Source organism: Oenanthe melanoleuca, chromosome Z (assembly GCF_029582105.1).
Source record: "Oenanthe melanoleuca isolate GR-GAL-2019-014 chromosome Z, OMel1.0, whole genome shotgun sequence".
In the NCBI taxonomy this organism is placed as follows: domain Eukaryota; kingdom Metazoa; phylum Chordata; class Aves; order Passeriformes; family Muscicapidae; genus Oenanthe; species Oenanthe melanoleuca.
In genome coordinates, this window is record NC_079362.1 from 65420660 (window position 1) to 65438913 (window position 18254).

At 35.0% G+C, this 18254-nt stretch overlaps 1 protein-coding gene across 2 annotated transcripts in view; it reads left to right on the top strand.

The window, feature by feature from the left end:
* PRLR (prolactin receptor) overlaps window positions 1-18254 on the top strand; it is a 150601-nt gene that overhangs the window by 15166 nt on the left and 117181 nt on the right. Inside the window, exons 3-5 of one of the 2 annotated variants that reach the window (XM_056513313.1) lie at window positions 5727-5812; window positions 6046-6107; window positions 7335-7419. The gene's annotated coding sequence lies outside the window, so the exon portion shown is untranslated. The remainder of the gene's footprint in view (window positions 1-5726; window positions 5813-6045; window positions 6108-7334; window positions 7420-18254) is intronic. The other variant, XM_056513314.1, reaches the window with a different exon arrangement.

Here is an 18254-nt window from a genome sequence, read left to right on the forward strand (position 1 = left end):
CCCACTCAGAGCAATTTGCTGATCACAGACCATTGCAGGCCAAAAGAGCTCAGAATTGTTTATGAGGCTGCAAAACACCTCTGAGATCATCAGCTTCAGCCTCTGACTGGTCACCACCTGGATGCTAGAGATGGCACTTAGTGCTGCATCCTTGTTTCTTTAACACCTTCAGGGATGGTGACTCCAGAAACTCTGGACAGTTCATTCCAATAAATTCCAGTCTAGCAATCTGTTCTGAAAAGAAATTAGTTCTGAAAGGAAGGATCTGCTGAGGATCACTGTTTCTAGGGTCTCAAGAGAATTGGCTTAAATCGTAATAATTTTTAGTCTTGCCCTTAGTTCAGGTTAGTAACTTCAGTTACAAAAATGTTGTTCCACTGAAGTTGTAATTCAGACAAGGAAAATAAGTTTCCAAAGTGGTTTGTGCTAGACAGCACAAGTTCGTGGGCACAGATAGTATTTTTAATCAACTCAAGAGATTAGTCCAGGTGCTATTTGTCAGGGCTGAGGCCTAATGAGGATTTCTGAGATCACAGTGCAGCTGGGGGGAAGGTAACACCACACTTACTCAATGTGGTTTTTTGCTTACTGCATAAAACATATTTTAAAATGTACATTTAAAAAATATGAGAATGGCATGCAACTTGCAATTGCTTTTCTTGGCCCTGAGAGATAACCTTTATCTTCTCTTTAACAGTAGTCACTGTCAAAAGAGGAAAGAGCAATAATATGGGAAAGGGAAAATTAATTTTGAACTGGCATAAGAATCTGCTGATTTTCAAACTTGTTGAGGGGTTTTTTTTTCATAATACTATATTGATGTTGAGAAAGAAATAATAGCTTCTACTGTCCTTTACATATTTTCCATTATTAAGCTGGTACAAGAATGAATTGGAACTGTGTAATTTAACTGTGTATGAGGAGAGTAACCTGCTCTAAGAGATGATGGACTGTCTGTTAATTACTTCTTCCTGAAGTGAGGTACATTATTTTCAAATCAAGGGAAAACTTGATGCAGGCACAGCCATTGTTATAGATAAAAACGAGATTAAGCCGAATTAAATATGATTAAAATAAGCGATATTTATTTTGCGACCGAAACACGGTCCTCGATAGCCACAATCAAAAAGGACAATGCCGAGCCTGGGGTCGGCATCAGGTGAACACAAAATAATTCGAACTCTATCGCTCCGAATCCCCAAATGTTCACAGATCTCTTTAGTTAGTCCAGCTTTTGTACAGTTTTTCCTTGCCCGGAGCGGAGGTCTTTGTCTGCTCTTGTCTTTCAGCATATTCATGTAGTTTTCTTTCACCGCCTTGGGCTGGACAAAACCATATCCTGAGAGACGATGAATTTTGATGAAGTCAAGTTCAGGTTTACAAGAAGATGGAATTGAGATGTAATTTGCAGATTTTGGTTTACTGGAAACGGGCATTCAGATGTATTTTTCTTGATGGCTCTGATTACCTTAATTGTGGGTGCTTATCGGGCTCTTATCTTTTGGGTGCTCCCTGGACAGAGCCATCTCCACCTCGCTAGATCTATTGTCTTGCTAACCCAGCTCTTCAGCTTTTCTTGGAAGTTACAGTGTTGCGATTAAGCAATCCCTGTTTCTTCCTTTGCAGCTTTTGGTTTTTAACTTTTTTATTACTTTGCTCATACAGACACTGCTTATTTTACATTAATTTACGACTTTACACGAATTACATTATATTCATCCATTACAGCCATAAAGTGTGATTATTTTCTAAACTAATAAGGAATTGTATACCTGTAAGACTACTTGGTTTAGTCTTTGAGGAGCATGAAAAGCGAAGTAGTTTGTCTTAAACACTAAGCAAAATGTTTTTCCTGCCCTCCATGCACATTCTCCCCCAATCACTGGGAGTAATATTCCTGTCAGGCAAACACAGCCATGCAGTCTCAGAATTATTAGATAAATAATTGGATACAGAAATATAAGTAAATACAAGTTATTTTCCATTGAATCCCTTTGGTCCTTATTTGCATGAACAAAGTGGATGGTGATTTTATGTTCTCATGGTCAAGTCTAAATGGCTTTGAGTAGTGCTTTATTTATAGAGCACTTCGTTGCCCATAAGGTGAGTAAAAGTGCAAATTGTGGTCAGGATTAAGACTGACTTTTTCATAGCTTGTAAAAGAACATCAGTAGCCAGGTCTGGGTGCATTAATAAAGTACGCACTGGTAAGCAGAGTTTTTCTGCTGTACCTCAGCCTGTCCCCATATGTGATGAGTCAGAATTTGTTCTTGGAATCTGAAAAAATGTTTGCAGCTCTGGAATCAAAACCAAATTGGATAGCATAATTATGACAAATCTCAATCCATGAAGTATTTGGTCTTGATTTTGAAGAGATGTATCAATGTATGAGTGGACTATGTTCTAGGCAGCTTCCTCTTAATACTGAGGAGCATTTTCAGAGTATTTTTGATGTGATGAACCGGATCTACTCAGAAAAAGTTATTTGTAAACATTGAAAGCTGAAGAGGTGTATTTAAAATCAACAGTGATTTTCATATATAGGATACACTTTTTATGTTACACGTGGGGTTTACTTTCTAGAACCATAGCTTTTTTCTTAAATTCATCTTTTTCTTTTTGCTTTATTTAAGTCTACTTGGAGTAACAACAGAACCAAAGAGGGAACATGAAATAGTAGTATAATTTAATTAATCCTCTCCAGCAATATTAGTATAAGTTATTGATATGTTAATCACATCAGTAGTGATCTGTAGATAATGCCAATTGCTCTTCAGACATCAATAGGGCTAAGCCTTTGTGGCAGTTAATATTAGAAATAATTCATGTTAGTTTTAGTCCTCAAATGCATTTAATTATACATTTGTTTGTGAAAAAAACAGCTACACATTTTCCTCATCTCTATTAGTCTGCCATTTGAAATACGCAGCAGAAGTTTTCTGCACTGGGCAGAGTTATCAAAAGTTTTGCACATGTAATCATACACTCTTTCATTATTTGTTGGCCATTGAATCTTCTCCAGTCTTTGAGACAGCAGTGAGAAAAGCTATGTATCTCTGTCTTTGCATATAGTATTATTTGCATTCATAATTATCACAATAGATAAATAGTTTGTAGGTGAATAACACAGCAGATCCATCATCATTACACCTCCATGTGTATGACTGGGACAGAAATTTGGCTGTTAGCCATCATAATGACACGGCTTAACTAATGTGATCAGTCTTGAAGCAGATTGAATTAAAATTTTCTTTCCCCAGGGAACAGAAATCGCAAGGTATGTTCTAGGCAGCTGATATGAAGAATTATTATTTAATTTTTTGTGCCAACCAGGGATAGCAAATATGCTGTTTTGTACCTTTCACAGAAAGAGATCTAAGGGCCAGCTTGTTCCTTTTTTCCTTCTTTGGGTTTTTCCATTAATGTATCTTCTCCAAGAGAGTGAGTGCTAATTCCACTGAAATGATCCTCATGAATGGTAAGTCACCTCTTCTGGAAGTACAGTTTTGTTGAGTTGGACTTTGCTACAAACCTTTGCAAAATTCAGGTCTGCTAAAGACTGAACTGAACCTCTTCTTACTGTTAAATAAAGAAGAAAAAAATATGAATAGGACCTGAACTGCAAGAGTATATGTATTGCATATATGAAAGCCAATATACAAGGCAGGAAGTGTGCTGCCATTTCTTGTTAAAAACTAGAAGTTAAGCTGCTTTCCATTACAAAAACAGGTTCCATGCAACTGAGATGATGAGTTTAAGAATGGAGTGAATGAGGAGCATAGGGCTGGGAGCCATTCAAGAGACAGGAAACAACAAGAAAGCCAGTGGATCACAGAGTCACTTGGTTTAAGGAGGCAGCAGTAGTGACAGATGTTGGAATAATATAGCTAACTAGTGAAAGGAGTAGGCAACAATAACTGAGGTGTGGTTACAAAAAGAGACAGATTTGTATTGTTCTGGAGATTGAAATAGAACAGCCTAGGCAAAACAAACTTGAAAATAATGTATTTCCTTGTGATAGTTCTTATGATTAACTTATGCAAGTAAAACAGTTTCTTACGTATCAAAAATTCTTTTGTTTTCCTCATGTTGAGAATCCTATATTTCTTATTAAGTCCTGTGCTTTATCACTCTGTGTCTTGACTTTTTCTGCACTCAGCATCTTACAGATGAGATGGCTACTGACCAGTTGTAAATATATTTATCCCTCTGCTTAGGAAGGGATGACCTCTCTATCTAATAACATTCAGAAGACTGACATAGGAAACAAGTACATTGTTGGAAGATATATTAGCTCAAGTCTTTCTGATTCTGTCACTATTTTACAGATAGTAAGAACATCAAGATTGCAAAAAATCTGTCGGTACACAGTCAGCAAAATGGAAAAAGCTGTTTGTGGGCTGGTTGTTTTGGGTTTTTTTAGTCATTCATATGGGCTTTTATCTTTCATTAGGAGATCTTTAATAATTTCAGATCACTGAACACTATATTCCTGGACTTTCCAGACATTGACTACAGAATAATTAATAATCTCAGTATAACATATTTGGTTTTTAAGTTAACAGCACTGAAACAGCCATAAGTATGAATTTCCTGGCATGGAGCTCATAGTGTTATTTGATTCTGAAAGTGAGAAAAGATACAAGATGTTTAATACTGTTTAAACTTTCTCTTAATATGAAAATGTAATAGATTTGTTGCACTGTGTTGAAGTATGTTCATTGTATAAACAATATTTTTTATAAACAAGTATAAAAAATTTGTTTTATAAACAACTCTGAGTTGACTCTCTGAGAAGAGTCTCAAACTCTTCAGCAATTAAATGTACCATTTAAAATTTGTAAAATTTTAGCAGCCTTCTCAGTGCAAATACAGAAATGCAGTCTACATGAAATCTTTGATTGTTTTGTTTTAATCAGTTGCTAATAAAAAGTTTTTAATGTTCTCTGAAATGATTAACTTTATCAACCAGAGATAATCACTTGATCTGTCACATTTTACAGGCTGTATAAGACTCTTTGTAGATTATATTTCTCCAATAGCATCTAGAAGGGTGATGAAATTTAAAAATATCTAAATGGCATATACCTTGCATGTAGAGTTTGAGACTCTGCTAAGATTGTTTTAAAGACTGGTTTTATAAGGCTTATTCTACTGGGAGAGTGGTGAGGTCAAAAACATCATTATATGTCCATGCTTCCTTGTACAATGTACTGACTGCAAAATCACTCTGTTCGTTCCCCTGTTGAAAAGGGGCAAATTATGCCTTACCTTTCTGACTCTGCAATCCAAAAAATTTTCTCTTGTAGGAGAAATGCAAACAACAAATATATAGACAAGCAGGTAGTTAGACATGAATTACTACTGTAAAGCTGTTAAGATTAGTGAGATTTCTTGCATATCTTAAAGTAGTTGCTGTAAGGGACAGTAATTATGATAGAAAAATAGAAATTGAAACTGCAGTGATTGAAAATTTATATGACAGATATATGGAGATGCTGGTAATTTGTATTGTTTCGTTTTGTTATTACTTCTGATAATTACCTCTGCACACTTGGAAAGGCATCCTTAACTATGACAAAAAGAAAAATCTATCTTCACTTTAAAGATTACAGTCTCTAATGCTGAAAATTACATCCGTTTTTAGGAAATAAATAATTTTATGCCTGATTTTAGTGTCTGTATTTGGTGGTCCTTTTTTAACCTGTTCTTAACTTTCCTTTCAGGAAAAGGAGCCCGAAAGAATACTTAGAGATTTTGAAACAAAAAGTGTGAAACAAATCCTTCTCTTGCTCAGGCTACCAAACATGATGTAAGTTTTTTAACCATTTTGTCTCTTTTTTTTTTCCTATGTAGACAATGAAAACATACTATTTTCTGTAAATTTAATAATGCTTTGTTTTGGTTAAATTCTTTAACAATCATGGAGATAATTTTAATTTAATTTTAAAATTGAAGTTAGTTTAGTAGATGCAAAAATGTTAAAAGGGATGAGGTGTTTTGGAAAAAAAAATCAATTGAAATGTTACTTCATTACTTTTTCAGCTAAAACTGTTAATTAGACTTGTAATACTTTGACAAATTATTCCAGCTGACCTAACCTTGAGGTATGTATGGCTGCTTATTGTTACTTTCTTTGCATTGTTAGTTTGTGCTTTTACAGTATTTTGAGCGTTTAAAAAGTAAGTGTTCTTGTTGGCTGAAGTTCTGGAATCTTGTTGTATTGTTTAAATAATTTAATTGTTCTGGAGTTGTCAAATTCATATTTCAGTGTTTAAATCCCAGTAGTCTGGAAGGATCTAATCATTAGTGGATCCAGTAAAAGAAGTGATCTCATAGGAAAGAAATCAACAAATTCTCATATATAAATTATAGAGAATATGGGGAGATTATCAGAGTCCTTAGAAGAAAAGAAACATTTTATTCTGTATATGAATCAGAAAAGTCTGATGAGTTTCAGAGCACAGAGTCTATCTCACAAATGCAATCTTTCAGCTGATCTGTGTTTCACTATGATTAACAGACATCCATAGAAAGTTAAGGAAATAGATAATAGAATTTTTAGAGGAATTTCTTGGCTACGTCTATTGGTAGAACCTCCTCTGCAAGAAAGAGGAGATAAATAAGTTGTTTAAGAACAAGAAGTGGGGATTTGGAATCCTGAGTAGCCTGTATTTTAAGTGTTCGTAGCTCTAATGATTCTCAGTTAACTGACAAGACAGGTGTTGCCTCCATATGTGCTAAAAAAGCCATTCACTGAAGTCTTCACTGTAATAAAGTATCAAGTGTGATCAATATGTTATTTGGAACTCGGTTTTTAGTGTAACTTCAGTTGTTTTCCACACATTATATTAGTACAAATATATTTTAACATCTTTTCTATCTTAATTCTTACATGAATATTGTAGGAACATAAGGACTCAGGTTCCTCTAGAGTAGCTGTGAGCATAAGCTACCATGTGAGAATCTTGCTTTTAGTCATGAACTAATCTTGAGTGTGCTTGTGTTCTGTTTGATCACTGTCCTTTCCGATTTCTTATTCCTCCTTCTGTTGTAGAAAGCCCTGTATCCTTTTAGCTTTGCTTTTATCCTGCCCAGTATCCCTCCAAAAGGAATGAACCTGAAATCTTTGTTGTTTATTCACTAGTAATTATTTTAAAATAATTTTAAGTCACATCAGTCATTATTCTTTTTTAAGCATTTGTAGTTATTTTTTTCTGTGTTTTGCAGCTGAAAAGGTATTTATGAAAATTATGTAATTAATTAAATTTTAAGGTATTTCTGAAAATAAGCTTCCTTTCCTAACTATAATTTCTTTCTTTTCTTTTGTACAGACATGAAGTACATGATGTCAGCAAAACTGTGTTTGCAACTGTTACCTGTTTCAAACTGTCTAAGAATTAACTTTGGGGGTTGGCTGTAAGTACTTTGTCTAATACCGTTAGCTGTCTTTCTACACGTAGTTGTATTTCTTATAAACGTGTAACTCCTAGATGAAACTCTTTCATCATTAGGGCTTTAAATGCCTGATTAATGGTTTAGTTGCATGTTGACGTTATTTTTAAAATGTGTAAAATATTTTATAACAGTGATTTCATAGAGCATTGATAGTGCAAGCTGTTCATCTTTACAGACTGAACACTCTTCTAAAGAATAATTTAAAGCCCCTTAGTTTCTTTTGATTGTATTTTCAATGTCCACATTTCATGTGGTTTTGTCACCTGTGTAAGTAAAAAGCTTTCTCAGAACTGAAATGAGCAAATAATTGCTAACAATTTTGTATAAGCATTATTTTATTCAAAATAACCTTTCACAATTTTACTCATAAACATGAACCATGAGGAGACTAAAAAAAGTAAAAATGGTACTCAACCAATACTCTTTGACTAACTGTGGTTATGTTGCCATATCTGCTACATCTTGTGGATCACAGTACTATCTTAGAATCTAAGAAAATTGATACTATCTCTCTTATTGCATTCTTTCAATGGTTCTGGTTTACTTTATTATTTATTTATTGATTTATTTGATATGCAGTCTGTATGAAAATAAGTCAAATTATATATTCTACTTTTCTTCTGAAAGCAATGGAATTCATAGTTTTTCCACCTCCCACGGCCAAATTGACAAATGTGGGCCAGTCAGATGAACTCTTCATCATTGTTTGCTTGGAGTTCTAAAACAAAACTAACTAAGCAAACCCAAAGTGATTCCCCCCAATCTCCACAATAATTTTCTTCACATTTTAAGCCACTGTTCCTCAAGATACAGGTCAGTACCATGGGAAATTGTCTTCATAGTTTGTGCTAGCCAGATCGTTTTTGTCACATAAGCTTGTACACTTGAGGTATTTCAAAAAAGAAAATTGAAAGCTGATGTACAACTATATTCAATAGGAAAACAATTACATGAGTGGAGTGATGTCTTCTTGGTGACCTGTGTTGCTTGGAAACAAACTGCTGTTTTGTCAATTGATTAAATCCTTGTCTTCTAATTGTTTTTTACTGGAAAGCCCATTGCAATGCCTCACTCAGGCTTGGACATTCCTCCATTAACCATGAGGTCAAGCTACTGTCTGCTCCTTTTCTCTCTTCGCTCTGACTTCCTCTCAGCTAAAATCACTCAGACACCTGTCAGTGAGCATTTCTTCCATAAAGTTTCAGTTACTAGCACTGAATTTACCTAGTGCAAGTGGAGTTACAGCAACACATGATCACATGCATTTCTGTTGCATTAGCCAGAGCACACAAGAAAAAATTTATAACATCATTTTGCTTTCATAATTAATTGGTTAATATGTGGCCAGGCAAGTAATCTGCCACCAGAAACTTACCTTGTCAGCATTGTTTAAACAAATTTAAACTAATGAACTAATTTTATATAGGATCTATTCTATGTGTTGTAGTACTGCTTGCTTTTGGTGAAGTGCAAGAAGTTATCTGGCTAGATTTACTGTCTAAGGGGTTTTGAGGTTTTTTTTTCCTGTTAGTTACTGAAGAGTATTTCTAGAATCACAGCTTCTGTATTCAGCTACAGATCTGATGTGTTTGTTTTCTCGTTTCACACTTTATTGTAATTATTGTAAAATCTTTCTTTTGAACTGAAAATCATAGCCATTGTCCATGTATAGCCGTCTGCATATATGCAAAATATTGCTGCAGGGTGTAGTTTCTCACCATCTCATTTCTATATCCACCCTTAAATTTTTTCTGCACTTCCCACTTTAAACTCCAGGTGGTCCCTTTCTTTCTATGCTAGCAATTATTGCCCTCTTGTTAAATTTTCAAGTGATTTTTTTTCTCTCTCATGTTGTATTTCATACTTGACAGGAATTTATATAAATATTCAGAAATTTCCTTACGTTCCATGGCTTCTTACTGTGACTTTTGCTCCATGTACTCCCTAATTCAAGAACTGAGTTTCAGAAGTGTTCAACCTAGTTAGGGATTATCCTTGAAGGAATAGTAACAAGCTTAACAGAAGTAGGAGTACGGAAGATCTTCACAGCTTTTATTTTTTTCCCTACAATGACCTATACAAAACAGCATTAAATAATATATTTTCAGGTGGGATATGCCTTAAGCCTGGACATCATATGTGTTTCTGGATACTGTGTTAACTGCTGTTGTGTTGTCAGGGAAACATCCTTGTGCTCAGTAGGCAAAACCAATGAGGATTAAGCAAAGCTATAATATAGCTAAGTCCCTGTGACCTTAGCAGGATCAAGACCTGTCAGTTCTTCACTTTGCAAGTGTCCCTCAGGAGTGAGGGAGATATGCACAAGTAAAAGCGTACCTGCAGTGTGCCTGGTATAAGTGTCAGACTTGGAGTTATTCTAAGAAGTGAATGCATTTCTCAGTTAGATGGATTAAAAGACTCTTGTTTGTGTAAGTAAAATCTTTATAAACTAAATGATAGAAAAGTTTTCATGTGAGCTATGAATGTGGAAGAGGTAATTAAATTATGATGAATGCTGGAGTCTCTTTTATCTTTCTTGAAAATTCACACAAAAATATACCAATATAAAAGTACGTTAAAGTTGCAGGGATAAGAAACAAAGCTTATAGCACTCTGGGGTGTGGAGTAGTTGCCAACAGTTTTCAGCACAGTGTTCTGTTGCAGTAAATATTGATGCATTTGTTACTAAAGTAAATCTCCAATATACACATATTATTTCATTCCACTTTTTTGTATGAAAAGAAGTTAAACTTTTTCAGCTTAAGCAATAAATTATTTCTACTTTTTATAACTCAGAATACTACACATTAGTTGAATTTTTATAAAAAATAAGAATGAAGGAGCAACTGCATTTGACATGGTTTGGCAGAATCCGTGGAGTTTATTTTTCTTTTCATTCTTGTATTTTTGTGTAACATTGAATGTGATTTAATGTCTTTCTTAATTAGACATAAGTTTTTATTATTAATCTGTATATATCAACCATTATATTCTTTTCAAATATCTTTTGAGTTACATGTCCTTTATGAAGAAAAAGAATTAAAATCAGTCTTAGTTCATGTGCAGACAATGCCAAATGAATCTTTTTCAATCTGATACTTGTCCCATGTCTTATGCTGGGATGGAGCATCTGAGGCAAAGTGTGAAATGAGATGTCTGATTATGATAATGGCTTGACTTTTAACATTACTTTTTTGATATATATTCTTTCTTAGTGCTTTGTTTTTTTTCCTTTAGGTTAACCTAAATCTCTGGCCAAAGCCAATGGATTTTGTTAATTTTGATTATTCTCTCCTGCTGTCCCCACTCCTTTTTATCAGTTCTCCTGCATTTCATTATTTTTTATATCTGAATATTTAAAATAACTGGGTGTTTTTCTCAAAATTATTATCTTTAGCATTTCATCAAAGTTAGAGAAAATTTCTGTAATTTTTTCCTGTAATTTTTTTATAAGATACCTCTTATCAAAATGAGTTCAGGCTTTTTGCAGCATGTTTAAAGCCATTATAGCAAATTTGAAATTGATCTGATTTCATTGCTTCATTTGTGAGAGTAGCCACTTTCCTAATAAGATATTTCTATCAGAACAGAGAAATAAATTGAGCAAGAGGACAGTGAATACTTGGCCACTTCTGTGAGTTCAAAATGACGTCAGCTTTCTTAACTGTATAAAATGCGCAATAGAAGTTAGAGATGAGAGCATATTCAATACTTTAAATATTTAATGCTTACATATTTAAGAACAGAACAACATCAAAGTTTTTAGAATACATGCAGAAGTTGACTTAAAAGACTGCAGCTTAAGTTCTGGGAGAAAAATGTGCTGTGATGAAAAACAGAACATTAATTTGCAAAGTTAAAGGATTAGGAAACATGTACCTTTCTCATTCCTATTTCTTCTTTCATTATTAATTTTTTACTTTTAATTTCATGTCCGGTACAGAGCTGAATACTTTTCTTAATATATTATCTATATCTCAAACCTTTTCCTCTTCCTGCATTTTTCCTAATTTTGTACAAATAAATCTGTCCTCATTTTCACTTGGTCCACCCTCTATTAGACCTCACTAATATGAATGACCTTCACCAGTAATGACTAATTTAGAAAACAGTAAGTAGAATCCAATTTTTTTTTTCTTTTCTTTAAACCAACTAACTAGTTTAACAGTGTTCCAGTAAATTACTGCAAATTATCCACTACCCTGCTGCTTTCTTGGATAATCTGCAATCCTGAGCAATAGTGAGAGCAGCAGGATCCTTCCCATTTGTTTTGTTTGTGGACAAAGAGGAGATGAGCCTTTCCCAGCTCATGAAGTGCTTTAGGTGAATCCAGGACATGTCATCCTCCCTGTACATGTGCTGTGCAACTGATCCATGAGTACATAACAAGTCTAAGATATTTCTAAAGCTGTCAATTTACAGCAGGCCATCTGTGCATGGCCCAAAGCCGCATGTGCAGGTGTTCCCACTTGTTTGGTAGATATCTGTTCTTCCATGTCAAATGCTTGCAAATACAGTTTTCTCATTCCTTTGGTCCGTATATTCTAAATACAATATACCATGAACATCTAATTTGTTTGATCAAATTCAGACATGAATTTAGAAGTAGACATTGGAAAAATATTAATGTGAAGTCAGTCTAATTCTCTAACATCAATATGGGGGAAACTGGAACTAGACTTACAGTACTCTAATCATGTCTGATTTTTCTTCTTCTTTCATCATATACAGCTATTGACACTGCTGTAAAATACAAGAACAGTATACAAAATCAAAATTTTCACATTTTTCTTATATTGAAAACAAAACCCCAGGAAAAAAATTAGGTTATGGAAGATTTCAGGTGTTTAGGTTGCTGTTGTTGAAAGACTGAAGCATAATGTCCAAGCTCTAGTTTAGTCCAGTGATCTTCTCAAAATGAATTCTTGTGAATTATATCCCCATAGGTTATGGAACATTAATTCCATTGCTGTTACGAGTTTATGTGTTTATTGGAATAGTCAGTATTGATTGTTTCTGCACTGCATTGTAATATTTTGAATTTGGAGCACTGTACATAAGACAAATATTTAAATCTGCATATTGGATGCTTTCTTTTTCTATGCTTTTTTTTTTTTTTTTTTTTTTAATTTACCTTTAGGCTTCTGATCTACACATTTAAGAGTAACTTAGTAGCCATATGAAGGTAACTTAGTAGCCATAAATCACTTTCTGAATATGCAATGAAACACTCAGCCTTGGAACACACTTATTCGGGTTGTGAAATACGGATGCTATGGTGGGTACATTAAATAACTGATGTGTGGTTTCCTAAAAAAAGGACATTTAGCAATATGCTGTTGCCCATCTCTTTTAAGTCAAAGACTGTCTGCCACAGCAGCTACTTATGAACAACTGAATTTATTTATAGTAGCTATTTTTGTGTCACTGCAATAGTAAGCAGCAAGAGATAGATAATCCTAAAAGCAATTAAAGGCAGTAACAACTAATCAAGAGTATCTCATTATTTTTCAAATTGCTTCCCATATTTTTGCTATTGAAAATGATGCAAAATGTTTATATCAACATATTAGTATTCATTCCTCTACATATTTGACTGCATCTTTTATCGTTTGCTCCATTAGTATTTATTTTACTTGTGTTTTGTATACAAAAATCATCAGGCAAACAGAAAAATAGCCATAGGCTTTAACGTCTATGGATATTCTTTAAAATCAGCTTACTGTGGGTGTGTTTTTTGTGTAAGTATGTGTGGTTTACATTGAAATATTGATTTGCAATTTACAACCTAGTTTAAACTTAGATGTAGAATCAACCCAAAACTTCAATTGTAAGACTGTTATCACTATCTTTGAGTTCATATGCTCAAAATCAAACTGCTTGACAGCAGCAGTAGTTAATCATGTTGCCTTGAGGCTTACTGTGATCCAATAAGCAGCATGCAAGCTAGACAGTGCTTAGGGGTGGTCCTTTGTGGCTCACTTCATCTTTCAGGACACAAGAAGTGACTCCAAATAAGGAGTAGTAGCTAAATGCTTCCTCCCATGCCTATCCACATTCAGCTCAGGGAGCAAGGAGGCTGCTGCAGATGTACAAAGCAGTGAAGTTGTAGCTCTGCACTGAAGTGTGGCCCTCGCAACTGTCCTCTATGAATAGGGAAGGTGTTTCATTTCACAATCAAAGTAGTTTGGCTTAATTACCTGTGAAAGCTGGAAATACTTGCCAGCAATGCATGACATGCTACATTTAGAATTTCATTTTCAGAGAGTTTCAAAAGGAGATGTTTAGGGTAATATTGCTTGGGCTTTTTGATCTCTGGCTACGTATTGTGTACTTTTGCAGGTTATTGATTGAAGCAATATAAAACATGCAAGTTTTCCACTATTACTTTTATTTGAAGCACTGGTTTTTCATTTTAATGTTTCAGAAGTGATATAGTCAAGTCCAGAAAATTATTAATAGAAAAATAGAGAAAAATTCAACTGATTTGCTAACATTCTTTGCTGTCCCCATTTTGAATCTGCAGTTTAGGTAAAACTGATTAAATACTGGTGATGCTTCTTCTGAGAGATATTACATTCTTCAGAAGTAATAATATTCAGCCTGCTTCAGCCTGAGAAAAACACATAGAGGCTCATTTGGATTACCAGTTCTATTTTTTAAGGGTATTAACAGGTCCACATCCAAGAAGGTGATTATTTCGTGCTTGTTGCTTGGGATTTATATTGATGCACATGGTTGCTAAAAGAAAACTGTTCTGCTTCCTCAGGAAAAGATATTTAAGTGCTTTAAGGCACAAAAACACAGAAATGGCTGTACTGGATCAAAGCTGTTCATTTTTTCCTACATTCAGTCTGTGGTTGGAGTTCATAACCCATTCTACAGAGAAAAAGGCAAGAATATTGCATTTAAGGAATAATCATCTTAATATAGAAGATTTCATGTTAGGTTCTTTCTTTTTGTGAGGCTTAATTTACATGCAAAGACTCTGTTCAGTTGAGGGCAGTGGAGAAAATGAAGAAATGGTGAAAGTTATTTTTAGTTCTCTTGAGTAAAGAACACTATGACCAATAGAAGGAAAAAATAGAGAGAGGCTTACAAATTGACAGTGACACCAGTAGCTGACAGTGTCTTCTGAATAGTCAGTATTTGATGGATATTGCCTGAGCAAGTACAAAAAAGAAATTGGATAAAATTCGTGGTAAAATTTTAGGGAGAGGATATGATCGTGTCTGTTGAGAGCATAGTGAGAACCTTACATAGATTGGAAGGGGAAGCACGAGACTTTTGGGATTTTGAGTGATGTTAATTGCATGTCCTGATACACAGGTTAGGTCACAGTCGTAAGAGTTCTGATATGAGGTGTCTGAAAAGCTCCATGTTCAGCCTCTGATAGTAAACAAGAAAAGCACTGCAGTGCTGACTTTTAGCATTTCTTTTTGCACTTTGGAATTTACAGTTTCTGAGTCATAGCAGCCCAGTATATTTTCTCTGCATCATTTGTTGTTTTATAAGCCCCCATTGTTATTTCTTTTGTAAGTTACAGAGTCCAGGAATTTTTTTCTCATTTGTATGGCATTTTTTTCTACACTTTTCCTTGTATTTGTAACATTGTATTAAAATTCCTGTGTGAATTCCTTCTGTTATTTTTGTAATCTTCTAGGGTGTTTGGGTTTTTTGCTTGTTTGTTTGTTGGTTGGTTTAGTTTTTTGGGATTTTTTGATAGAGGTTTTTTTAAACTGAAATCAGTAATACTAATATAGATATGTCTTTGATTTCCCTAGTCCGTATGTACACTGATATAAGTGTCCTCCATTCTAATTATTAGTGCATTTTTATTAAAGAGAGGGATTTTTTGTTAGGTTTCTTTCTTAGTATTTCTTTCTATGCATTTGATTTCATCTTCATTATAGGTAAAAGTAGTTGGGTTTTTTTTCTTTCAGTGTCCACTGAGTATGTAGTTACCAAGAAAATTGTATTTGCTAATGTGATTTTCAAAGAGGAAATGAAATCTCTGAGTGTTCTCTTGGTTACAGAGCAGAGCTCAGATACAAAGCACAATCAACTTTCATGTCTTATACACTGGTGCTTGTGAGATTGGACTAGAGGTTCTTGCTGTTATCTCAGCATTACTTGTTTCTCCCAGGAGATTCCTCTTTGTCTGGGATAATAGAACTCCTAAGAGTTGAGGTCAAAAACACCCTGTTTAACAGAGTGACGTGGTGTTTGGAGAACCAGAATCACAATTAGGCAAGCAAATACTTTCAATCCAGTTGTCCTTTAAGTTGGGTGTCTGATATGTTCTTCAGTGCTCAGGACTGTGTGTTGCAAACCTACTGAATTCCTTAGTCTGTGATATTAGGTGTATTTTATAGGTCCTACACTGTCTAGCAGGAGACATTCATTATGCACAAGGTAAATGTTGTCCTGGAACTTCATCCAAGAATTTTCAAATTATGTAACTTTTGAATCTTCTAAAAATATAATATGTAAGCTTCAGCAGAACCCGGAGGAAAAAACTAATTATGTGTATATTTTTCTCTGTACTAGACAAAAGTGATACTTACCCTACTTCTGCAAGTCAAACATGAGCTTTTCACTATAAAACTCCTTTCAAGTATCATACTTTAATTTTGACTAAGGCAGAAACTTAGACTGGTTATAACAAGTGTTAGGTCTGCAGGAATAACAGGTATTAGATTTGTAAATTCCTGTTTTACTGACTCTGTGAGGCGCATGTAAACCTTTAATATAATCTGGCATATGTACATGACTCTGCTGCATCACATTTTCTTAACAAGGTTATGTTTAAATTTCCCATCTATTCACTGGCATTTTGACAATTCCAGAAACAGGTCTGGCAGGATTTTTAAAAATAAATATTTTAATCTATTTATAATGCTGCAATTTTTTTTACTGGTAGTGTTCAACTCAGCTTTCCCATGCGGCAGTGGTAATGTCTTTGATTACTTCATTTCAGGTAAAAATTCCCACTAAATTTCTTTTCCTTAACGTGTCTTCAGTAGATGTCTCCTATAGACTACCTTGATGAAAGAAATTGGGTAGGATGCTAATGGCCTGCAAATATTTGCCAATCCATGGTCAAAAATGTAAACAGAGCTGTGTTTTAAGTTCTGCAATTCTTTGATTTAATAGGAAAGGGACCTACAATGATCACCTGGTCCACCTTATTATCACAGAATCATAGAATTGTTTGTTTTGGAAGGGACCTTAAATATCACCTAGTTCCAACCCTCCTGTCATGGGCAGGGATACTTTTCACTAAACCAGATTTCTCAAAGCCTCTTCCAACTTGGCCTTGAACAGCTTCAGGGATAGGGGATCCATAGCTTCTCTGGGCAACATGTTCCAATGCCTGATGACCCTCCCAGCAAAGAATTTTTCCCTAATGTGTAACATAAACTTACATTCTTTCAGTTTAATGACATTCCCCCTCTTCCTAACACTATATACCCACGTAAAAACTCCCTCTCCATCTTCCCATCTTTTATGTAATGGAAGCCTGTTCCCAAAGCCTTTTCTTCTCCAAGCTGAATATCCCCAACTCTCTCAGCTTGACACCAACTGGTCTGTGTCCTTATGCTGGAGGCCCCAGAGCTGGATGCACCAATCCAGGTGGAGTCTCACAAGATCAGACTAGCGGGGAGAACCACTTTCCTTGATCTTCTGGCCACATCATTCTTTGGATGCAGCCCACAACACAGCTGACTTTCTGGGCTTGCAAGCACTTGCCACTGGGTTATGTTGGACTCCTCATCCACTTACAACCCCAATTCTTCTCCATGGGTCTGCTCTCAGTCCATCCTCCTCCCAGGCTTCATTTGTGCTTGGGATCACCATGACCCAGATGCAGGACCTTGCATTTGGCTGTGTTGAACTTCACAAGGTTCACACGGACCCACCTCTCAAGACTCTCTTGTACATATCCAGTCCCTCTGGATGTCTCCCTTCCCTTCAGAGTGGTGACCACCCCACACAGCTTGGTGCCCTCAGTGAACTTGCTGAGGGTGCCCTTGATCCCCTTGTTCCTGTCACTGACAGAGATGTTGAGCAGTGCTGGTCCCAGCACTGACCCCTGAGGGACACCACTTGGCACTGGTCTCCATTTGGGCATCAAGCCATTGATTACGACTGATTGAGTTCAACCACTTAGCCCATCAAGGTGTTCAAGACTGATTCTTGTTCTTAGGACTTTCCAATAGTTCCTGTGCCACCATGAAATCTGTTCCTTTAGATTTTAGGATTTTCCTAAGGATAAACCATCTACTGATCGCACTGATTTGCTTTTCCTTTATAGTTGTGTCTTTACTGATAATTCTACATTTGCATAGGGTCTAATGTAACCAATTTGTACTGAGTATTATTTAAATACGTAGTGAATTTTACTTTTTCTGGAAAAAAAAAGTTAAATAAATAAATAAAATAAAGTTGGTAAGACTTCAGGTTTGTGGTCTTGTTTTTTGAACAGCTCTTCAGGTCTTGAGAGAATGTAATTTAAACCTCTACTATTAATGGAAGAATGAATATACCAGGATCACTGAGTGTAGAATTTGTATATAACTTTTGCTTCTTCTGAGCGAGTGTATTGACTCTCATTCCTTTTTCTCTAACTGGGAGTATTATTAGAAGATAGTCTAAATTTATAATTCTGAATTTTCATCTGTTTAAAATCATCATAAGTCACTTTGAAACAATGCAGCCAATTGCTCTGTTTAAAAAAAAGGAGAAAAAATCTTGTATTCTTTGTCCACGTATATTTATCAGATTTTTTCAAT